Source organism: Bos javanicus, chromosome 9, assembly GCF_032452875.1.
Source record: "Bos javanicus breed banteng chromosome 9, ARS-OSU_banteng_1.0, whole genome shotgun sequence".
Classification (NCBI taxonomy): Eukaryota; Metazoa; Chordata; class Mammalia; order Artiodactyla; family Bovidae; genus Bos; species Bos javanicus.
In genome coordinates this window covers 72,407,517-72,430,748 of record NC_083876.1, presented here as the reverse complement: position 1 = coordinate 72,430,748, position 23,232 = coordinate 72,407,517, and the positions used below count along the sequence as shown (strand labels likewise).

At 38.0% G+C, this 23,232-nt stretch overlaps 1 protein-coding gene and 1 long non-coding RNA gene across 2 annotated transcripts in view; one reads left to right on the top strand and one right to left on the bottom strand.

Moving 5' to 3' along the window:
* Positions 1 to 23,232, top strand: part of SGK1 (serum/glucocorticoid regulated kinase 1) — a 111,216-nt gene that overhangs the window by 11,366 nt on the left and 76,618 nt on the right. The gene's annotated exons all lie outside the window — the stretch shown is intronic.
* On the bottom strand, positions 11,168 to 21,633 carry LOC133254048 (uncharacterized). The gene is made up of 3 exons (XR_009738541.1): positions 21,252 to 21,633; positions 20,584 to 20,666; positions 11,168 to 12,951 (listed from the first exon to the last, which is right to left on the bottom strand). It is a non-coding gene; the product is annotated as an uncharacterized LOC133254048 (long non-coding RNA).

The window sequence follows — 23,232 nt, the reverse complement described above, 5'->3', positions numbered from 1 at the left end:
ATAGCTGTTTTTCCAGGGAGCAAGTGTCTTTTAATCTCATGGCTGCAGTCACCATCTGCAGTGAATTTGGAGCCCAAGAAAATAAAGTCTGTCACTGTTTCCATTGTTTCCCCAACTATTTGCCATGAAGTGATGGGACTGGATGCCATGATCTTAGTTTGCCATGATTAAAGACATCTATGGCACTTAATTCATGGAGGTAGATTATAGAATTTCTAATTCATCTCTGGGTGAGAAGTAAGAAAAGCTTCCAGAAACTATCTTTGATTTTCATGGAAATGGAATTGTATCGGTTTCTTAGGACTGCCATAACCAACTACCACAAACTGAGCGGCTTAAGCAATGAATTTGTATTGCCTCACAGTTCTGGAAGCTAAAAGTTTCAGAGGAAGGGATCAGCAAAGTTGGTTCCTCCTAAGGGCTGCAAGGAAAGGGTCTGTTCCAGGCCTCTCTTCTGTGCTTATGGATGGCCATCTTCTCCCTGTATCTTCCCTCTGTATTTATCTGTCCAAATTTTCCCTTCTTAGAAGGACATTGTGTGTGTGCTCAGTCACTCAGTTGTGTCTGACTCTTTGCAGCTCATGGACTGTAGCCTGCCAGGCTCCTCTGTCCATGACATTTTCCAGGTAAGAACACTGGAGCGAGTTGCCATTTCCTTCCCCAGGGGATGCATCTCCTGCATTGGCAAGTGGACTCTTTACCCTATCTCCACCTGGGAAGCCCTTTATAAGGACATTAGTACGTTGGATTAGGGCCCACCTTATTTTAACTTGGTTACCTTTGTAAAGACTCTATCTCCAAATAAGTTCACATTCTGAAGTTCTAAGGTTAGAATTTCAATATAATAATTTGGGAGCTGGACACAGTTCAACCCATGACCAAAGTTTTTCTTTATCATTAAAGTTTCAGTTATATGTGAAATGGAGAACATCCCAACAGGATGGGTTCTAAGGTATAATTTTTTTTACTTTGTCAAAATCATTTGTAAATTCTAGGAAACAAAATATTGCAGGAAATCTATCACACTGGAGAGTATCAGGTTATATACAGGGGTCTGGTACATGAGAATATGTTTTTAAAAATATGGGGATGTGTTAGAAGTAAGTAGTAATTTAGAGAAAAAAAATGCTGCTAAATGTTATGTAATAAAGCTTTAGGAGCTTGATGGCTGATAAGATGTCTAATATAGCATCAAAGAGCTTGCAACTAAACAATAATGATCTGTAAATTAATTTCTCCGAAGAATATCAATATAATTGCTTTCTCTTCCAACACTTAACCTAAAAGATTAAATGTTACATAGTAAGAACCAGGACTTGGCACTTACCATATACAGGGCCTTGCTTATCAGCTTTGACAAAGTAGTCATATCTAATTTATTTGTCCATTAGTCAGTTTCTACGTAAAAGGGCCCACACCTTCTCACCTTGCCACTCATAAGATGCTGAAGCCATTGCTAATAATTAGTCTTCTAGGACAAAGGAAATATTAAATCAGTCATCTGAAAGTAACCCTTGGACCTAATCTCAATGAGATGGAATTTTTAAATCTGATATCTTGACAGCTCTTGCGTTATGTATTTTATTCTTTTCCAAAAATCAGAACAATGAAAATTCCTAGCAAAGAAAATTGTCTTTCTTTCTAAAGTCAGTATCTTTCAAATAACAGGTTCAGAATTAGTGTTGAAACGACCCCCATTTTGTTTTTTGTATTATCATCATCAACAGCCAACATGAATTGAACACCTATATGTGTTAGGCATTATGGTAGGAATGCAGATATAAAGATTATATCTTCCTTTAACAAGTACCTACTATATAGCACAGGGAACTAAACTCAATTATCTTGTAATAATCTGTAAGGGAAAAGAATCTAAAAAATTATATATAACTGAATCACTTTACTGTACACTTAAACTATCACAACACTGTAAACCAACTATACTTCAATTAAAAATAAGAAAAAAAGAAATGTTTACCTTCAGTCTCCCTATCTTACCCCATCCTCAGGAACTTGGATCACATCTCTCTGGTATATACTGTTTATAATGTCTTATACTTTTTATTATGGCACTTGTAAATTTGTAATCACATATTGGTATAGCTATTTAATTAACATCCTTAACATTAATTAATATCCTCCCGGACTATGGCTCAAAGGGTAAAAGCATCTGCTTGCAATGCAGGAGACCGAGGTTCAATCCCTGGGTTGGGAAGATCCCCTGGAAAAGGAAATGGCAACCCACTCCAGTACTCTTACCTGGAAAATTCCATGGATGGAAGAACCTCGTAGGTTACAGTCCATGGGGTCACAGAGCCGGACATGACTGAGCGACTTTACTTTCACTTTCACTTTTCTGAACTATGATCTCTATGAGGACAAGGACCTTCTTTCTCTTTTGCTTCCAATTATACCCTCAGGGCTTGGCACTGGGAGGGTTATCAATAAATCCTTGGGCCTGGGAGTGTTATCAATAAATCCAATTTATTTATTCAAAAATAAATTGAAACAAATAAAAAGATAGGATATTATGAAATTCTGATAATGGGAGAGAGGAGTTAATCTTAAAATCCCTATTGAAATGAAAAGTCCCTTATATTTAATTCTGCTTTAAATGGAGGCATATGTGAACACTCCGTGTCTGAGACACATTTGTATTCTAAATGACATTTCTTTGGAAGCTTTTTTTTTTTTTTCCTATCATTTACTGTTCCCTGTGAAGAGATCCACATAATAAATTGCCCTTATAATTTAGCAGTAGGCGAAGGATTCTTCTTTTCTGAAAGAAATCACAGTTAGCATGATATAATCCCACAGGTTTGCCTCAGTTGCCAAGAAACTCAAAGCTAAATTTAAAGGTAAATTTCAGTGAAAAAATTAGACAAATCTTCAGAAATGACTTCTCAGTTGCTGAAGTTGGTGTTGAGCTTGTGTTTTTCTTTTAATTCTGTTGTTTCTCACTGTAACCTGCCTCAGATGGTCTCTAAATCAAGATAGATCGTATATATAATATAAAGAAAAAAGCAAAAAGGACCTATCAAGGATGAGTTCCAACTATTAAAAAAGTGGATAATGATTACACAGATGCATCACTATTATGATACACAGCATACACAGAAGAAAATGTAGTTCTAAACTATGAAGTGCTTCTCTGCTGAGTTTTTCTTCTTGAAAATGCTGCTTGCTTCAGACCTAATGAAATTAACCACTGGACCACAGAGTTAATGGGTTTATCATCTTGGCTGTCCTACGTAAGCCACTGGGACTCAAAGTAAAACTGTAGGAATGTTTACTCTCTGTCCCACCAAAAAAGAGTATACTTTTCTTCCCCCAAAGTGTTCTATATTTATGTTGTCTATTGTTGCATAACAAAATAACCCCCCTCAAAAAATACCCCAAATTGAATGCTGAAAACATCCCCCCCCCCCACCATTTCTTCTTCTTCTTCTTTTTTTTTTTTTTTTGGCTTATTATCCTATGGATTAGGAATTCAGGTTGACTCATTAGAGTCATGAGTGGGTCCGTTCCATGATGTTGGCTGGGTCCTTTCCTGGGCTGTGTTCAGCTGGTGGCTAGGCTGTGCGGGAATGTTCAAGAAAGCTTCACTCTCATGTCTAGTTCCTCGCTCCTCTATTGGCCTCTCTCTCTCTTCATGTAGCTTGACTTTCCTCACAGCATCATGGGCTTAAGACGGTCAAACCTCTTAAAGGGCCACTGGCTTCTGAGAGGATGTATTCTAAGAGAAAAGTGGAATCTGCCAATCTCATAAGGCCCAGACTTGGAGGTTCTACAGTGTGACTTCCACTGCATTTGATTCATTAAGAAAGTCACAGGGCCAGTTCAGATTGGAGACATGGAAACATAAACTTCACCTCTCAGTGGAAAGAGTGGCAATTTACTTTTACTCCTATTGAATATTTCTATTTGTGCCATTGAGTCATAGTGTAATTTTTCCAAATTGTGTCCAATTGTATTGATTTTTATCCCTAAACATTTTTTTTTATTTATGCATTTGGCAGCATAAAGTCTTAGTTGCAGCATGTGGGATCTTTGATCTTCATTGTACACGCAGGATCTTCAGTTGCAGCATGCAGGATCTAGTTCCCTGTGACCAGGTGTTGAACTCAGACCCCCTGCATTGGGAGCATGGAGTCTGAGCCACCAGACCACCAGGGAAGTCCTACCTCTAAACTTCTAAAATCAGAACATTCTGAATTACACTAAAAAGTAGCTTAGTCTCTCAGTCATGTCCGATTCTGTGACCCCATGGATTGTAGCCCACCAGGCTTCTCTGTCCATGGGGATTCCCCAGGCAAGAATCCTGGAGTAGGTTGCCATGCCCTTCTCCAGGGGATCTTCCCAACCCAGGGATCAAACCCAGGTCTCCCACATTACAGGTGGATTCTTTACCATCTGAGCCACCAGGGAAGCCCAAAAAGTAAAGAAACTCCCAAACTTTAATAGGACAAAACTATTAAGGCCTTCTAATAGGGATCAGACAAAATAGGGATCAGTCAGATTCTTAGCTGCATTCTTACCAGCTTTGTAATATTGGACAAATGATGGAAGTTCTAAGCCTATTGACTTATCTGTAAAATGGGTTTTAATGACAACTCTTACCTCTTAGAACTGTTGTGAGAATTAAATGATATAATGTGTGTAAAGCATTTGACTTCAGTGCCTAGTATCTACTAAGTGCTCAAAGCATGTTAGATATTATCAAGACAGACCTCAAAATTAGAGACCTACCTTTCTAGCCTTTCTACACTGTCTGTTATGGTGTAAGTTGTGATTTTACTTGTATGTCTACTTGTAAGTATGCTGCTCTCAGACTACTTTGCTTTTGGATTTTATTGCTTAAAGGTCATTTCTCAAAAGACTTATGCATGGTCAGTAGGCTCACACTTTTACTGAGTTATTTAGATGCTTCTGGAGGCTTAAGAACTAGTGAACACAATTAATCTGTCTTCTATGGATACATCTCCCTAGAGCAACTGCAGTGGTCCAGCTTCATTGCTGAAATGATATTTCATTTGCCCAAGATCTCATTAAATCAAATGACACCAAATTACTCTGCTTCCTTAGCTATATGTGCACAAAGCACTGAGGAAAGAACAGATGCCTAAACCCATAGGTCCAACGTGTAATCAGTTATTAATGCCATTCGATCTGAATGTAATGCCAGGTTTTCCTTTCTAATCTGTCTTGCATTGCCAAGTCAAGACTTGATAAGAATTTGAAATTCTAAATCAGAACGTATTGTAACTCATGCACATTCAGATGACTTTTAAAATTCTTTTCCGACTCCCCTTCATGAAAATATTTCTTATTAAAGGCTCAGAAACTTGAATTGCAATGAATTTTCATCCCTCTGAACTCTAAGATCAAGCTCTTTGGTATTTCTCTTGTCATGTGGACATTTATCCATCATCTCAACTTCCTCTTTCTTGGCATGTAGCCCAGTGGACCACTCTTGCCTGAAATGCTCGTGGCCCAGGGCTGACCAGGCTGTCCTCCTACCTCTGGGCTATTTCTTAGTTCCATTTCAGGCTCCTCCTCTCCATTCTATGGGATTCTGGGGGAATATGAGAGTGGTTCAGGTTTTGTGGTTGGCTAACTTGCCTATCTCTCTCTCTCACCATCTCTTTCTCTTTTCTCTCTCCCTCTCATTCTCCATCTTTCTCGCTTTCCCATACACTCTCCTTTCTCTCCCCTTCCTCCCCCTCTTGCAACACACCAATTTGTTCATTCCTGTGCTTTAAATTCAATCCATATGTCTTTTTTAAATTGATCAGTTCTCTAAATGCCTGATCCCTATTCCCAGTTATCTACTTAATATTCCTGTTCAAATGTCTCACAGATAACTTGAATTAATCATGTCCAAAAATTGAACTCTTGATTTTTCTTCCTATCTAATTTTATTCCTTCTCTAATTTCCCCCAGCTCAGTAGCTGAAATTGCCAAAGACTAATTTGTTACAACCAGAAACCTAAACATATTCCTCTTTCTTTTCTTCCAACATCAATGCAATAAATTAATTAGCACATACTATTGGGTTTACCTCTAAAACGACTTTTGTTTTTAATCCCCTTCTCTTTATTTCCAGGGCTTTGGTGCAAGCCACCCCCATCACCTTATCTTTTGGACTCTTTAATAAAAAGTCTTTTTCACTCTCATCTCTAAATCCACTCCTCCTTGCCTTTCACCTCCTTGACTATCCCTTTAAGAAATCTCTGCACTTTAGTCAGATTACAGTGGAGATTTTCTTGAGGAAAAAAGGCAGTGAAAGAGGACAGAACTTCTCCAGAGTCTTGTAGAGAATAGCAAACTTGGCCTTAGAAGCTGAGTTCCTTCTTTGTGACAATAAATCCTTTCAGATATCTACTGTTGTAGTTTGGTTTTCTTGATGTACTTTTTTTTTTTTTTAATTCAAAGAAGTATTTCATTTTGTGAAGAACGGAGGTATTTGGGCCCTCTTGAGAATAGCTGATGCTAATATGCTTTAGTTTAAGTTACATTATTCATCCCCACCTACCACAGGGCAAAAATAAAGTCATAGTTTTGCTAATCACAAAGCTACCAGAGGCTTCAAAACCCTGTCAGAAGGAAATGGCCTAATTCTTTCTCTGAGACTAGAATAAACAGACATATCTAGACACTATTTCCAAATTGGAAATCTTTTTTCCAGATTGGAAATCTTTGTTAGTTGGCTTATGAAGCAGAGCATAAAATAATATTAGGAACCATATTTTTGTATAGATTTTACTATAATGTCAGCTGACCGCTTTGGATGGTTTAAGTCCTCCACATTTGGGACACATTCAGCATCCCTAATACCTTATACCCTTTACTCCTTGGCATAACTCATCACCTCTGTTATTTCAGGAAGACAGACCCTAGGCCTCCATCTTGTCAGTCTTACCATTCTTCTATCTGAGAAGTCTTATTGTTGCCCATCCCTCACCCTTACCCACACTCAGCTAAATCCTACACTTTTTTCCTACTCAGCTTCATGAGGTCCATAACACTTAACCAGATGTTAGAAACTGCATGGGTTACTTTCTACAAATGCCTCTTCAACTCTTAGTAAATTCTGACTTATAATAATTACCTTTTAGTGATTGATTATATTTACAAGCACAGGTAGCATTTTTATGGCACTTAATTTAGAAAATGTTCAATGATTTCTTTCTCCCTGTGTCTAATAGTTCAGCAATGCAGGTAGGTGTCCTTAGCTTTTCTTTACCAACAAGGATTCTGGGCATCAGAAAGATGAAGTAACTTTCCAATGGTCACACAGATAAGAAGGTCCACATCAATTGGTGGCATTTGAGATCCTCTTTCCATTATATCACATCACTTCTCTAGCAACTGCTGTGGTTTCTCACTGGGCATTTTATACTCATCATCTATTATGGCAGGAACTTCAGATAATGGAAGTGGAGTTCTTTATTTTCATGCTAATATTTGTCAGATTCTTTGGTTTGGGTTTTTTTTTTTTTTTTTTGTCAATTCTATTTTCTAAATAGCTCTAGCTCCCACTTTCCTTACTTCCTGAATGCCTGCACTGCCTCTTCCCTAGCTCAGGCCCCCTCCATTCTTCCCTGAAGAATTGCTGCCACTATTAAACTGGCTTCCTGTGGCCAGTTTTAACACCACAGAATCCTCCAAATTGCAGTCTGGAAGAACTTTCTAGAACACATGTTGGAGCTTGATGTAAATGCACTTTTAACACTTCAATGTTTCATCATAGCTCTCAAAATAAATTCCTAACTCCTTAGTATTGCATGTAAAGCTTACCAACACCTGGCCCTTGCTTACTTCTCTCACCCCTCCTGTCTTTCTCTTTTTCCTTCTCCTTCCTCATCCACAAATCTCATTCTCCAAGCATGTTGAATAACTTAATTTTTTCCATCTATATATCTCACCATCAATCCTGGGGCTCATCATCTGGGTTCACAGAGAGAGATGTCTCTGGATGGAATCCAGAAACTTGGATGGACAAAACTTACATTTATTTTCACCAAACTAATTGAACTTTAGTATTTCCTCCAATTGTGAATGTAACCAATAAATGGCAGTAGTATTATTAGGACCTGTAATTTTATCACTAATAGAAATCACAGATATTTTTCATATCACATGGCAACTGTTGAAGGTACTACAATATATTATGTATGATTATCATTACAAAGAAACTTATAGTTGTTATTATCTCTCATCTAAACCTTGGTACCTAATACAGCAAGAAAGAATCACATATAGTGCTGAGTATATAGTACTGAAATATTTAAAAAATTTTGCTACCTGCAGTTTAATACAATCAATTGCCTTTGTAATCCTATATATTTTACTTTGTTCATTAAAACCTAATTCTAGGAAAGGGACCCCTAGGCTTCACCCGATTGTCAGAAGGGTTCAAGGCTCAGAAAAGGCAAGATCCCCTGTCATCATGGTTCCCTTTCCTTAGAATGTTCTTTTGAACTCCACACTCTTCACCTGGCCAACTCTCATTCGTTTCCCTGGATGTGATTTATTCCTTTCTTTTTTTTTTTCTTTCAATTTGGCTATACAGCAGGCATATAAAATCTTAGTTCCCCAGCCAGGGATTGAACCTGTGCCCCCTGCAATGGAGGTGCAGAGACTTAGCTACTAGACCACCAGGGAAGTCCCAAGGGTGGAGTTTAAAGGTAACCCTTGAAGGTCTTTTCCATGATCCTCCAAGATTGGGAGAACGTCATGTCTGTTTTTTTGGCAGTGAACTTTGCTCAATTATGGACTGATTTCACTATGGTATGATTATCTTTCAATCAACTGACTCTAACACACATTCAAGCTCTTTGAGGCCAGCTCAGTGGCTTTATCTCTGTTATATCCACCATATCCAACATGTAGAGGTGCTCAGTGGTCCTCTGTTCAACTGATTCTCACACCATTTTAGCAGCATGCCATCAGTGCCGTTCATTCATACAAACATTTATTCTGAATCTCCTAGGTCCCAGGGACTTTCTAGGAACTGGAAATAAAGCAGAGAATAATACAGAAAGAAATTCCTCACCTAGATGCTTACATGCTCACGAAGTGAAGCTAGTCAATAAACAAAATTCATGAAGTAAAACATTTCAGTGACAAAAGAACAACTATGTGATTCTTCTGTTACAAGGTACCTAGAGTACTCAAAGTCATAGAGACCAAAAGTAGAATGGTGGTTGCCAGGATCCAGGAGAGGAAAGAGGGATGCTGCTGCTGCTAAGTCACTTCAGTCGTGTCCAACTCCTTGCGACCCCAGAGACGGCAGCCCACCAGGCTTCCCCGTCCCTGGGATTCTCCAGGCAAGAACACTGGAGTGGGTTGCCATTTCCTTCTCTAATGCATGAAAGTGAAAAGTGAAAGTGAAGTGGCTCAGTCGTGTCCAACTGTTAGCGACCCCATGGACTGCAGCCTACCAGGCTCCTCCATCCATGGGATTTTCCAGGCAAGAGTACTGGGGTGGGATGCCATTTCCTTCTCCAAAGAGGGATGAGGAGTTACTATTTAACAGGTACAGCCTTTCAGTTTAGGAAGACTGGTCTGAAGATGGATGGTGGTGGTCACACCACAATGTGAATGAACTGCACATTTTGAAATAGTTAATATGGTAAAGGTTATGTGTATTTCATCACAATTTTTCAAAAGTAAAACACACTATATTAGATGGGAAATGTGCTGGAGAAAAGTAAAGATGGGAAGTGGGAAGAAGGAAGCCCTGAGAGAAAAGAGGCTGGGAGAGGCCTCAGAAGTATGGATTTCTTGCTTGTTTTTGCTCAGCGTCTGAGCTTCAAGCACAGACCACCTCTTTGGAAGAAGATTCAGAAAGACCTGACTCTTCTATATGATCATCAGCAGTGGATACGAAAGTAGAGGTTTTTTTTTTTAACATGTGTTGCTAAGTTCCCAAGAACTGGTTGCCTTGCATTCCCCTAATGCCTTCTGGGAAAAGCATACATTCAGTGAAAGAAATCTTTAGGAAGAATATTGGCATCTCTAATTGTTACTTGGACCTACCATTTATCTTTCTCCTCCATTTTTCAGTTTGACATAAGCACTTCTCTGCCGTGCATCATCAAAGAATTATGAGACCATTTGAGGAGGTGAATAGGATTCATTTTTGAAAAATCAGATAATTATATCTGATTTATGTCTCTTGTGTCCTCATAAATCACCTTAATATCCATGCTTCTGTAAGTTTGGTTTTATACTATTTATTTTTCTAACTCACGAAGATAATCAATGGGGAGTCCAAGTCTAATTGTAGTCTTTCAGTGAGTAGATTGACTTCTGGTTTTTTTTTATTAAAATACAGGCTTTTATTCAAGTAAATACTATCAAATTTTGAGGTTTAAAGGTTTGATTTCAAAGTTTGATCTACAAAATATCAAAACAACTGGCTATAAAGTGAAACTTCTATCCAGTCAAGGTTGTTCATGCTTTGCAATATCAACCACAGAGCCTAGTTGATTTTTTTAGGATATTCTGACAAATAAATAAACACAGACCTCCTAATACTCTTGTTTGCCTCTAATGTAAAATTTCTGCCATGCAAGGACACTGCGACCAGAAAAGTCTCATGAAACATTGTATCTACTACTCCTTTATAATGTTTTCTTATTTAGTTATGAAAATTGCTTAGGAGTTCAAAAAATTACAAATCATTGTCAATGAAATAGTGAGACTTTCATACCTTACTGGAAACTGGCAAATGATGAGTCATCTTGTCTTGCCTAGATCCTAAAGTACAGATTGCCAGAGCTGAATTCTTTAAATATTAAAAATATTCCTTCCTTCTTCTTACCATCTTCTGAGACATTCAGACAAAAAACATGGAGTTGAACTGAGAACACAACCTAGAAGCAAGCAAGTTATCTAATTATAAAAATGACATGTGACTTAGAGAACAAGCTTCTGTGATCATGGTGCTACCATTAATTTCCCTCTTTGGATCATTTTTAATTCTTTCAAATAGGAACCCGTTGACATTTCAATCATTGTGAAGATGTATTAGTACCACTTCTAACATTCTTAGAAAATGGAAATATTTAAGTGACTGCTAAAATCAGAATCCTAGACTGAATATGTTATCAGCTTCAGGGTTTTAAGGCCAGCAATGTCTAGTGTCAGAAACTTTTAAAAGTCATTTCTTTTATAATTTAGATGAATTCTGAATCCTTTTCATTCTTTTATCCACTTTCTATATCTATTTAATTTAACATAAAATAATCCATTCTCTTACAACATGTAGTCTATTCCTGGGCTTTATTTTCATAATGAAATTCATTTGTGCACAGTAATGAACCCCATGGTTTCATTAAAGGAAAAGAATTTAACTTGTCTGAGTCTTGCTTTCCTCATCTGTAGAATGGCAAAAGCTCTTATCACCTTAAGAGCATGATTTGTGAAACGATTTGCTCTCTTGGTGTAGTTTGTAACCAATGCACACACCCACCACTCTCCTTCAGCACAGAGCCCGATGAATTCTCATCCGAGCTCTTTCCAAAGACTCCTCACAGGGCTCTACCCTGCCTAGCTCTCTTCACTCCACAAACTATCCCACACATGGTTGAGCTGCAGAGAAACATCTCACATGCAAGAAGCAGGTGTGAAACTGGCTTGCTCCAGAATTTATTACAAACCCTTAAACCCAAGGTCCTCAGCAGCATGTCACCATGCTTTCCCACTTGTGTGTGCGCTAAGTCATTCAGTCGTGTCCAACTCTGCAACCCCATGAGCCTGCCAGGCTCCTTTGTCCATGGGATTCTCCAAGCAACAATACTGGAGTGGGTTGTCGTTCCCTTCTCCAGGGATCAAACCTGAGTCTCTTATGTGTCCTGCAACGGCAGGCGGTTCCTTACCACCAGCGCCACCTTAACTCTCTTTCCCACTTGCCTTTCTTCTAATCCTCCTCCTCCTACTCCCTCTCCCCTTCCTCTGTCCTTCTTCCCCTTCCTCCTCCTCCTCTTTCTTATTCTTCATGTTCCCTGCAATTGTTCATTTGGTCATTCAAATATATTTACTGAGGACTGATTCTCTGAGCAATTTGTAAGGTGCTAGAAACAGTCATGAGCCAAACCAAAGAAGTTCCAGGTAGGGCACTACTTATATAAAGACCTAGGTGAGAAGAAGTGAGGAATCTACGAGAAGAGGTGTATAGGCTGAGTGGCTGGAGTAGAGAGTCTGAAAGTAGGGGCAAGTTTGTGGAATAAAGTGAAAAAAAAAAAAAAAGCAATAGAACCTCACAGACTTCCTTAACGTTTTGTGTAGCTGCATCATTATTCTGAGCACAATGAGAAACTCCATTGGTTGAACAGAGCTGCGAGTCCCTGCAATCTTCCTTCCCCAAAGTTAGTGCTTCTGCAGTTTCTGAAGTGTGGACTACACTCTTCATCTCTCCAATTCATAAGCTTATCTCGAGGACTAATTTCAATAGCCATCTCTTCCATGGAAAGGTTCCTCCTCTCCCTAAACCAGATGAACTTGTATTGAAGCCATTTAGCTCCTTATCTCTTTCAAGTACAACACTTCTAGGGTCTGATATGATAGCTACTAGCTCCATGGGGTTATCAAACACCTGAAATGTGACTAGTCTGAATTGAGAGTAAGCTGACATACATACCAGAGGTTAAAGACTTTTATGAAAATAAATAAAGAACATAAAATACTTCATTGATAACTTCATATTGACTACATTTTGAAATGATAATATTTGATTATGTTGGGTTAAATAATTATATGTTCATGCTCAGTCGCTTCAGTCATATCTGACTCTTTGTGACTCCATGGGCTGTAGCCTGCCAGGCTTCTCTCTCAGTGGGATTCTCCAGTCAAGAATACTGAAGTGCGTTGCTATGCTCTCCTCCAGGGGTTCTTCCTGACCCATGGATCAAACCCGCTTTTCTTCTTTACCACCAGTGCCACCTGGGAAGCCAAATAATTATATGATTGAAATTAATTTCCTCTTTCATTGTCCTTTTTTTAATGCAGTTAGTGGAACGTTTTAGATTATTGATACTTATGTGGTTCACATTTTATTTCTAGTAAACAATACTCTTCTAAACTGTATACTTCCTGAATGGTGAATGTTTATTCAATTATGTATTTGTTTATTCCCCTAAGGAACATGCTAGCTCGTCCATAGTAAAGACTCAGTAAATACTGTTTAAATTCATTGCCATTCTCTAAAGTATTTTTTAAAAGTACTTTGCAATTTTAATACACTTGTCATTTTTAGAGATGTGTAGCCAAAACTCCCCAGTGAAAACAATGGGTGGGGAAGGCGCACGGGTTTTTTCCCCTTGGGCCCCGAGAAGGTTGATGTACAGAACATGTGGTTTGACCATGGCAGACACAGTGGGTCATGACGGATGATTCAGAAGGTTGCTGTTTCCAAAACAAGAATTTTTATTGCAGTATGTGGAAGGAGCATTAAGACAAGAGGATCCTTGTGGTTTCTCACTGTATCTGTGGAAAAAATCTGCGGTTAAGGTTTAAATTAAACTGACATTAAAAGAGCCTTTGTAGTTACAATGCGCATTTTAACATCTGTTGCTATAGCTATACCAACACTGAATATTGTGAGTGATGGTTTAGGAGTGGTGGAATAAAAATGTGGTTTCCTGCCTATGATTTTCTAGGGTTGACTTGGTCTTTTTTAATGATGAGACATAGACTAAGGAAAATTATTAAGCGCGTAGAAAAGAAAACAGAAAGCAAAAATTATTAAGATTCCAAGCACTTCTGGTATGAGGGGAAAAGTATTTAGGACTTCCCAGCACCACAGCTGTAATTTTATGGATTCTTTTGTTTTGGGCAGTTTCAGGTTTAGAGCAGTTTTCCTTATGGTTCATGGAGGCTCTCCCATGGCAACCCTGCACACACATTCTCCTCTCTGTTAAGGGACCTTTGAGGATGAACCAAAAACTATTTTTCATCATAAAATAGTTGGGAACACCTCTTAACCAATTTGTAAAACTGACTGCAAAGATATTTTGTTTTGCGCCCTGGTTAAGATGTTTCATTTTAGACTAGTTTTCGTTCAATTGATTATGGCCAATGGGAAAAAAACCACATTATTGGATTTTCCTCTGAAGAAACAGAGGGGGAGCTGCATCCAGAATTAATAAACACCTCTCTAATATACCATCATCATATGTAGTTATGGTAATGTTGTTTCTGTTTGTTTCTCAATAAATTTGAGTAAGCTCAAAGAACTTTTGCTGAAAATAATTTAATTATGCCAAACATACTGTATATGACAAATTCTAGGATAAAAAGGTGCTTGTATATTTGTGGTGGTGGTATAGTACATTCTGTGGCAAGGCAGCAAAAACGAGTAGATAGGATTCTGAAAAACGATGGACCTGATTCTGATCTTACTTGCTCTGTGACTTTAGGCAAGTCAAGTGGCCTCTCTGAGCCTTAGTATTTTTTATATATATACATAAAATAGGGATGATGTTGGCTTTGTGGGGCATTATGCATAAGAGGTGATAACTGCACAGTCCCTGGGACACAATAGTTCTTCAGTAGTAGAAAACTGGTTTTAGTGTATTGAGACATTATTGATGGAAACATTGGTGGAAATTTGACATCATTTTTACTGAAATAGAGTTTTTACTTGAATGAATGCTGAACATTTATGAATCTAGAGTAGGGAAAAAACATCAAACTCAGGTTCTGTAACCTCAGATATTACCTCACTCACAAATCATGACATTTTACATACTCACTGTTAATATAGGGCACCAAAAATTCAATAAAAACAAACAAAAACAACCTCTCAAATAATCATTTGAATTTTAGTGTATTTGATAGCATTTTTTTCCCCTCAGAAATCTAGTCTCTGAGAGGAAAGCAAGAAATTCTATGAAAACTGACTTTAGAAGGAACAGTTAATATTTTTCTTCTTGCTCATTTATATGCAGTAACCAAAATTAGTCATTTAATCACTGTTCTGAGATGATGATTTCTTTACCAGGCTAGTATATGTAGAATTCTGAAATAAGGTCTGAAAACCCAGGTTAACTAGAAATTTAATGTCAATTACACTTAAGTTTTAGAGTAACTTCAAATTCCAAATGAATAAACTTTTCTTCTAGTCAAGGACTAAAAATATTTTTTTCACCACATGTAAAATCTGGAAAATTTTAAATATGTCTGTTAAAAACATCTTCATTTCCAGGAAAATGAGAGAAAATAATTAAGAGCAACATGGAGATTTTAAAAGGTGAAAAATAGTAGTGAAAAGTATATTCAATTCTAAGATTTATGATTTCTCTTCAGCTCATTATAAAATAATACTCTTTTAGAAATTCCTTTTTAAAATATTTCAAAGCCTACATTCTTTTGAATTAATATAATTGCATTTAATTGAATGAAGTAAATGAGAACAGAAACAAGATTATGTTAACCACTATCAGAATACATACAATATCCTTCAAGATAGCTAGATATAGGGACTTTAAACAGGCATAATTTCTGTCTAAGAACTAATGATTAGAGTTAAAAGGTGTCTCATTTTAAATGAGAAAATCCATTATATTCATCTCCAGTGGTAAGCGATGATTATTATATTATAATTATATTCTATACTGGCTCCATATCTCAGCCAAAGTTGCTGAAGAGTAGGAAAAATAATTATAGCAAGAAATTCTATGAAGTGTACATCAAGGAATGTAAAACTCGAGGGAGAAGTCTTTCATGAGAATGGCTTGCATGTTGGCATCCGGGTTGGGTACACAGGGCACACATTAAATATGTATTTTGCAGGCTGATTTCTAAGTCACCTCCTAGCGTTGAAGTTATTTTCATAAGATTCCATCAGTAGTATTGAGAGATGCAGACAGTTGCGTTAGGCATTACAACATTATAATACCATTTGTGTATTTCAAAAATAGCTTTTTAAAAAATTCTGTATTCTATGCTTATCTATATAGAATAGAATTTGTTTTTCTGGCTACACTCTCATAGAAAAATTTGTGGAAATTGTACATTGTTAAAGCCATTTGGCTGAGAGGTTACCTAGTTTGGTAAGAAAAACTCTGCTATTTAAGTTTATAAGTTTCCTAACCTTCTCCAAGTCCTGATCTGTTACAGAATGGTTGGATAACTTCTGAAAAGCATCAGCTTTATATTTTGCAAAATTAGAACCATGTGAGAAGCTTTACTCAGAGGAAGAATATGCAGCTAGGATGTTTAAGCTTAATACAATGGTCCACAAATTAGAAATATTATTTAATGAACCACAGCAAAGTCCAGTAAGAACAGTTATAACAGCAAATAAAATTCCAAAGAATAATAAAAGAGCTGTAAGGAAGAGACTCATTTAATGCCTAGAACCAAAGAAAAAATCATCATTTGGGCACTTCACAGAATGAAAGATGCTGTCCAGGATTTGTGGAAAGCAAAGTCAAGTGGGCCTTAGGAACCATCACTACAAACAAAGCTAGTGGAGGTGATGGAATTCCAGCTGAGCTATTTCAAATCCTCAAAGATGATGCTGTGAAAGTGCTACAGTCAATATGCCAGCAAATTTGGAAAACTCAACAGTGGCCACAGGACTGGAAAAGGACAGTTTTCATTCCAATCCCAAAGAAAGGCAATGCCAAAGAATGTTCAAACTACTGCACAATTGCACTCATCTCACATGATAGCAAAGTAATGCTCAAAATTCTCCAAGTTAGGCTTCAACAGTATGTGAACAGAGAGCTTCCAGATGTTCAAGCTGAATTTAGAAAAGGCAGAGGAACCAGAGATCAAATTGCCAACATCTGTTGGGTCACAGAAAAAGCAACAGAGTTCCAGAAAAACATCTACCTCTGCTTCATTGACTACACCAAAGCCTTTGACTGTATGGATCACACAAACTGGAAAATTCTTAAAGAGATGGGAATATCAGACTACCTTACCTGCCTTCTGAGAAGTCTGTATGCAGGTCAGGAAGCAACTGACATGGAACAACAGACTGGTTCCAAATAGGGAAAGGAATACATTAAGGCTGTATACTGTCACTATGCTTATTTAACTTACAAGCAGAGTACATCATGCAAAATGCCAGGCTGGATGAAGCACAAGCTGGAATTAAGATTGCAGGGAGAAATATCAATAACCTCAGATATGCAGATGACACCACCTTTATGGCAGAAAGTGAAGAGGAACTAAAGAGGCTCTTGATGAAAGTGAAAGAGAAGAGTGAAAAAACTGGCTTAAAACTCAACATTCAAAAACCAAAGATCATGGTATCTGGTCCCATCACTTCCTGGCAAATAGATGGGAAAACAATGGAAACAGTGAGAGATTTTAAGGGTCTCCAAAATCACTGCAAATGGTGACTGCAGCCATGAAATTAAAAGACGCTTGTTCCTTGGAAGAAAAGCTATGATCAACCTAAACAAAAGTGAAAGTGAAGTCACTCAGTCGTGTCTGACTCTTTGTGACCCCATGGACTGTAGCCTACCGGGCTTCTCTGTCCATGGGATTTTCCAGGCAAGAGTACCAGTTTGGGTTGTCATTTCCTTCTTCAGGGATCTTCCCGACCCAGGGATTGAACCTGGGTCTCCCGCATTGCAGGCAGACACTTTACCCTCTGAGCCACCAAGGAAGCCCAAACAGCATATTAAAAAGCATAGACATTACTTTACCAACAAAGGTCCATCTTGTCAAAGGTCTGGTTTTTCCAGTAGTCATGTATGGATGTGAGAGGTGGATCATAAAGAAAGCTGAGTGCCGAAAAACGGACGTTTTTGAACTGTGGTGTTGGAGAAGACTCTTGAGAGTCCCTTGGACAGCAAGAACATCAAACCAGTCAATCCTAAAAGAAATCAACCCTGAATATTCATTGGAAGGGCTGATGCTGAAGGTAAAGCTCTAATACTTTGGCCACCTGATGTGAAGAACTAAGTTATTGGAAAAGACCCTGATGCTGGGAAAGATTGAAGGCAGGAGGAGAAGGGGACAACAGAGGATGAGATGATTGGATGGCATCACTGTCTCAATGCACATGAGTTTGAACAAACTCTGGGAGTAGATGATGGACAGGGAAGCCTGGTGTGCTGTGGTTCATGGAGTTACAAAGAGTCAGACAGGACTAAGTGACTGAACTGAACTGAACTAATAACATGTATACTCATTTCACATACTCACAGAGGGCTCACCTGCCTTCCTGTTACCATCATTTGTTGTCTTTTAATTCTTACCACTTTTTAGATAAGTATGATCATTACCTCTTAATGGATGGGAAAATACTCAAAAGTTTATTAGCTGCTCAAAATCACACTTAAGTCCAAGAAACAATACTTGAAATCAGATCTTCTAACAGTACTAAGACAGTGAGAAAAACATCAAAACTGACAAAAGCTAAAGCTGTGAATGGATACATGGATGAAAAAGTTGGATCGAGATCATAAAAGTATGATTATGGCCTCAATTCAAGGAAGGTGGAATAGAAAATGAGACTGTGAAATTTCCAAAAACTGGATCTACTATTTCATTCAGACCCCACAGGGTGACAGATAGTTACTTAGCAACTAATACAGCAAATATTTGCTGAACTTGATGCACGCAAGACTCTGCTTGGGGTGACAAGTGAAACAAAGATCTCTAAAGTGAAATCTTTATTCTTAAAAAATTTACCATTGAGTAAATGACACAAGTTAAGAAGTTAAGTTGCTGCTATAAGGCATCTATTCACCCCTTTACCCATATATTCATCTACAAATACTTAGACATTTCTATGTACCCTCAAGACAGTCATGAATAAGATATAGGTAATAAAATGATAATAGAAAATATCCTCTGCAGGGTAGAGATGTCTTTCAACAGAGAAAAGCCTCTGGAAGACTGAATGAGGCCTCTGGAAGACTGAGACTGGGAGAAACTCTTCACCTGGGAAAGCAAAATGATCAAGAACAGAGTTGAGGATTCCTAGGAAAATGAACCGAGCACACCAACCCCACACCTTTTCATGCTGGCTCTTATATGTTTCTGGAGGAAAATGACTAGGCAGGCAACAGCTATAATGAGAAGACAGTGATAAGTAAAAATATTAAAGCCTATGAATAAAAAGCACTTGGTGGTAAAATTATAAGTAAATCACTGATCACTCCCTAAGTCAAATAAATGTCAAAATCAAATAAATGTTGTGGAAATCACTGGTCCAAGGACCTGTTAGAAGTTTTAGAGTAGTTCTCAAGGTCTCCTGCAGTCTCTTAGAAAAAGGAATGGCAACTGGCAAAGAATCAGTCTTAGAGACTGAACCCTCAGGGGAATTCTGAGTATAAATGAAGTCCTCCTAGTTCATATACCCATGACATGTCATTTTCTCCTAACCCTTCTTGTGTGATATTATGGTGAAAAATTCTGTATTTCTCATAATCCCAAGAGAGGAATATACCTCATGGTAATCATCCATGAAAATAAATACTAGCTGGAATCTTTAAAGAGTGTATGAATCATGTTGCCATACAGTATACCGACTCATGTGAGAAGTTTGAAGTAAAAATGTGGGGTTCAAGGAGGAAGATGCTTCATGGAGTTGTAATGAGCCTTCATGAAGATGGTTTTACAGCCAGGTTTTCAAGATTGGATAAGATTTGACCCTGCAAAATTGAGAAGAGATGAAGAATAAAAGTCACTCCTATTGACAAGAACATATGAGAATCCAGAAGCTCAACAGTCAAAAAATGAAGGATCTGAAGATCAAATCATCTGTTTTGGCTGGTACATGGCAGAAAGGTAGGCGAATCATGGGGAATCAGACAGTAAATGTTACTTGGGCCAGAGCATGGAGAGATTCCAGGTAATAGCTAAACAAAGTGACTTGGCACTTATTCAGTAGAAAATAAAAAGTCATTGAAGGTACTAAGTAAGGAAGTAATATAATCAACACTATGTTTTAGGAAGAAGACACCAGCAGGGAAGTGTAAGGTAAGTTGGAAAGGGGCAAAAGAGAAAGGGAAATGAGCAGGCTGCTGCGATAGTGTTTAATCACCACTTAACCTATGACTCCTGGGTTCCTAAAGAACATTCCCTATGGGACTGAGGAGAGAAAATGTTCTATTGAGCTCACTGTCTGCTGACCACAGTTCTTATTTCAGTGAACAGTGTTTCCTTAATACTCAATTCACTAGAGGCAAGCCTAGAATTCAAATTCCTTGTTTTCATATACTCTGAATTTTTGTTTTGTTTTGGTGGATTTATTACCCAAAGTACCCACCAAAATCCATTTTAAAACTTTTATTTCACATTTTTGAAAGATTCTTTCCTATTTTTTGATTAATTAGGATTAATTTCTTTTATATCAGAATGTGTGCTTAGTTGCTCAGTCGTGTCCAACTCTTTGCAACCCCATGTACTGTAGCCCGCCAGGCTCCTCTGTCCATGGGGATTCTCCAGGCAAGAATACTAGAGTGGGTTGCCATGCCCTTCTCCAGGAGATCTTCCCAAGCCAGGGATCGAACCCAGGTCTCCCACATTGCAGGCAGATTCTTTACCATCTGAGCTTGCCAGACCAAGTATTTGCCCTATATTTCTTTATGAAATAAAACTATTTACCTTATTTAATCCTGGACATGGCCAGTCAAATGATTTAACACTTTTTATTATCTTCTGGCACGTGGTGGAGGGTTGAGAGATAGCTGGATTATGGAAAGAAATGAAATTTTGGTCATTATTGATTTCGGATATAAATAAAGACCCTAAAATCCAAACTGTAAGAACAATTTGAGTTCAAGCAATTGGACAGTTTTTATGCTATATACAATCTTCATCATATAGTCTGCTCTGTCATTTGCACAAAGAATAACCTGAATTCCATCTTCTCTTTCTCCAAACAAGGGCTGATGTTCAGTTGATATGCCATTGGCAACACATACTGATTCTGAAGTACTGAAATATTTCTATAAGGGTTAGTATAGCCACTATCCAGAGCCTTCTGAGTGTTTTCTCCCTCCAACCAACCCAGCTGTTCTTGCCTGCCCCAAAGGACTCTTCAAGAACTCTCTACAATCTAAAAGCAAAGAAGTGAAATTGGAACAGTAGGAGCCCCAGACAAACCTGCCTGGGCCCTACAGACAATGTCTTGTGCTCTGTGTCCCTGCTGTTCAACTGGTGAAATATTTTGAATTATATCTACCTAAAAGCAACTTTCTTTTCCCAGGGAATTATATTCCTTGCATCTAATTACAATAAAAGTAAACAAATTTTTTTAAAAAACTGCTTACTTTATCTGGAATCTGGGTGTGATGTGTCTCTGCTTCTCAGTTCTGCCTCTCACTAGGTGGATTATTATCTCAGGCTTTTTCATGTGACAAGAGATAGGCTGCTGGTATTTCCTCAAGACACTTCCCTGCTGCTGCTGCTGCTGCTAAGTCGCTTCAGTCGTGTCTGACTCTGTGCGACCCCATAGACGGCAGCCCAACAGGCTCCCGCGTCCCTAAGATTCTCCAGGCAAGAACACTGGAGTGGGTTGCCATTTCCTTCTTCAATGCATGAAAGTGAAAGTGAAGTCGCTCAGTCGTGTCCGACTCTTCGCTACCCCATGGACTGCAGCCTACCAGGCTCCTCCGTCCCTAGCATCTGCTATCCAAAAAGAAGAAAACTCTACCTCCCAGTTTCTGTATGAAAAGATTGCAGAGAAGGATCCTGATTGGTGCTGATTGGGTCACGTGCCAACTCTTGAACCAATCACCGTGGCCAGAGGCATGAGATTTTAAACAGTTGTCTTTGCCTGAAAGTTACATATGATGCTCTCCCCATAAAGCTGAAAAGTTTGCTATTTCCTTTTGAGTTTAATGAGGACCATATTACTATAATGCATTAATATGTATTTCTGGATTATATACTCCTTTCTCATTTACTTATTTTTCCTTCAACAACACTTCAGCTGATGATGCAAAGTATTGCTATCCTTTGGCAGATAACAGCATTTCTGGAAAGGGTGGGATCTCTAGGGATAATGTTTGCTGGACTCTCTCTGATTCTAATTCTTTGTTTTAATATTATTATTAGTTTTTTTCACATCCCCAGAATTCATCTGTCCTGAAAAAAAAATGTCTTTTTCTCCTTCTCCACTTACACAGATTCATAGTAATGATTATTTTCTTCTGTCTCAATTGTCCTGAGGTCGCAGTGAGTTTTCAGATTTCAGCAGTTTTCATAGGACTTTCAAACATCTGCAATTCATTCTGAATCCCTTCTCCCATCTCCCACAGTTTCAGTACCTCACAAAATTCTTGAACATAGTAAGAGACTTACTAAATATCTATTTATTAGCTTTGACTCCCTTCTTGTTTTCAGGGAACAGTTAAATCTTAGCATTTTCTTTATAAAACATGAAGTGAGGGAAAAAATAGAATACTGAAATAGAAACCATTACCAATGCAGCACAAGCATCATTTGGAGGAAAACTGTTTTTGCATAAAATTGAAACTGACTGTACTGTGCAATTTCTTTTATAAGAAGATTCGAGGAAGAAGCAGGAACATCAGGGAGTAGTAATAAGCCCCCATTTTGGATGTTAATCATCCTCCCTTTCATTTAGCACTTGCAATTTAATTAAGGAATGTACACTGTTCAAATAATGAGACTTTCATTCAGTCTGTATCATTGCAATTTAAATGGATTCCCTAACAACTGCCCTTAAGACCATAAGATTATTTTAAGAGCCCTGTGAGGTTGTTCTTTTTTTTTTGTCTTTTTTTTCCAGTTTATCTAATGGAGGTAATACAGTTGTGGATGAATGTGACTGGATTGGCAAGCAGAGAGAAAATGTAGTGGGTAAAAATAAATGTCACTTGATCATTTGTTCATTCAACAGGCTAAGCACAGCACACTGTAGAAGTAGGAGTTCCAGACTGTCGTAGCAGAACCCAATGAAGAAATGGCCTTGAATCTGTGATGTGGCTGAAAGGCACTGTGGGGCTTACCCACTCTAAGCTCTTCATTTCACAGATAAGGGCAGTGAAATTAAGTGACTTGCTCACATGAATGCAGAGCTAGAATGGGAATCCTTTTCTCCTAAATCAGTTCATTCATTTCTGTAGAAAACCATTTTTATATTTTAAATGTTTTTTCTGTTCAGTAAACTGTTCAGTAAACTTTCTCCTTGTGAAACTCACATTCTAGTAGGAGAAACAGACAAGTAAACCAGAGTGAATGGGTGTTTCCATTTGAACAAATAAATACCCTAGTGGGTCAAGGGGT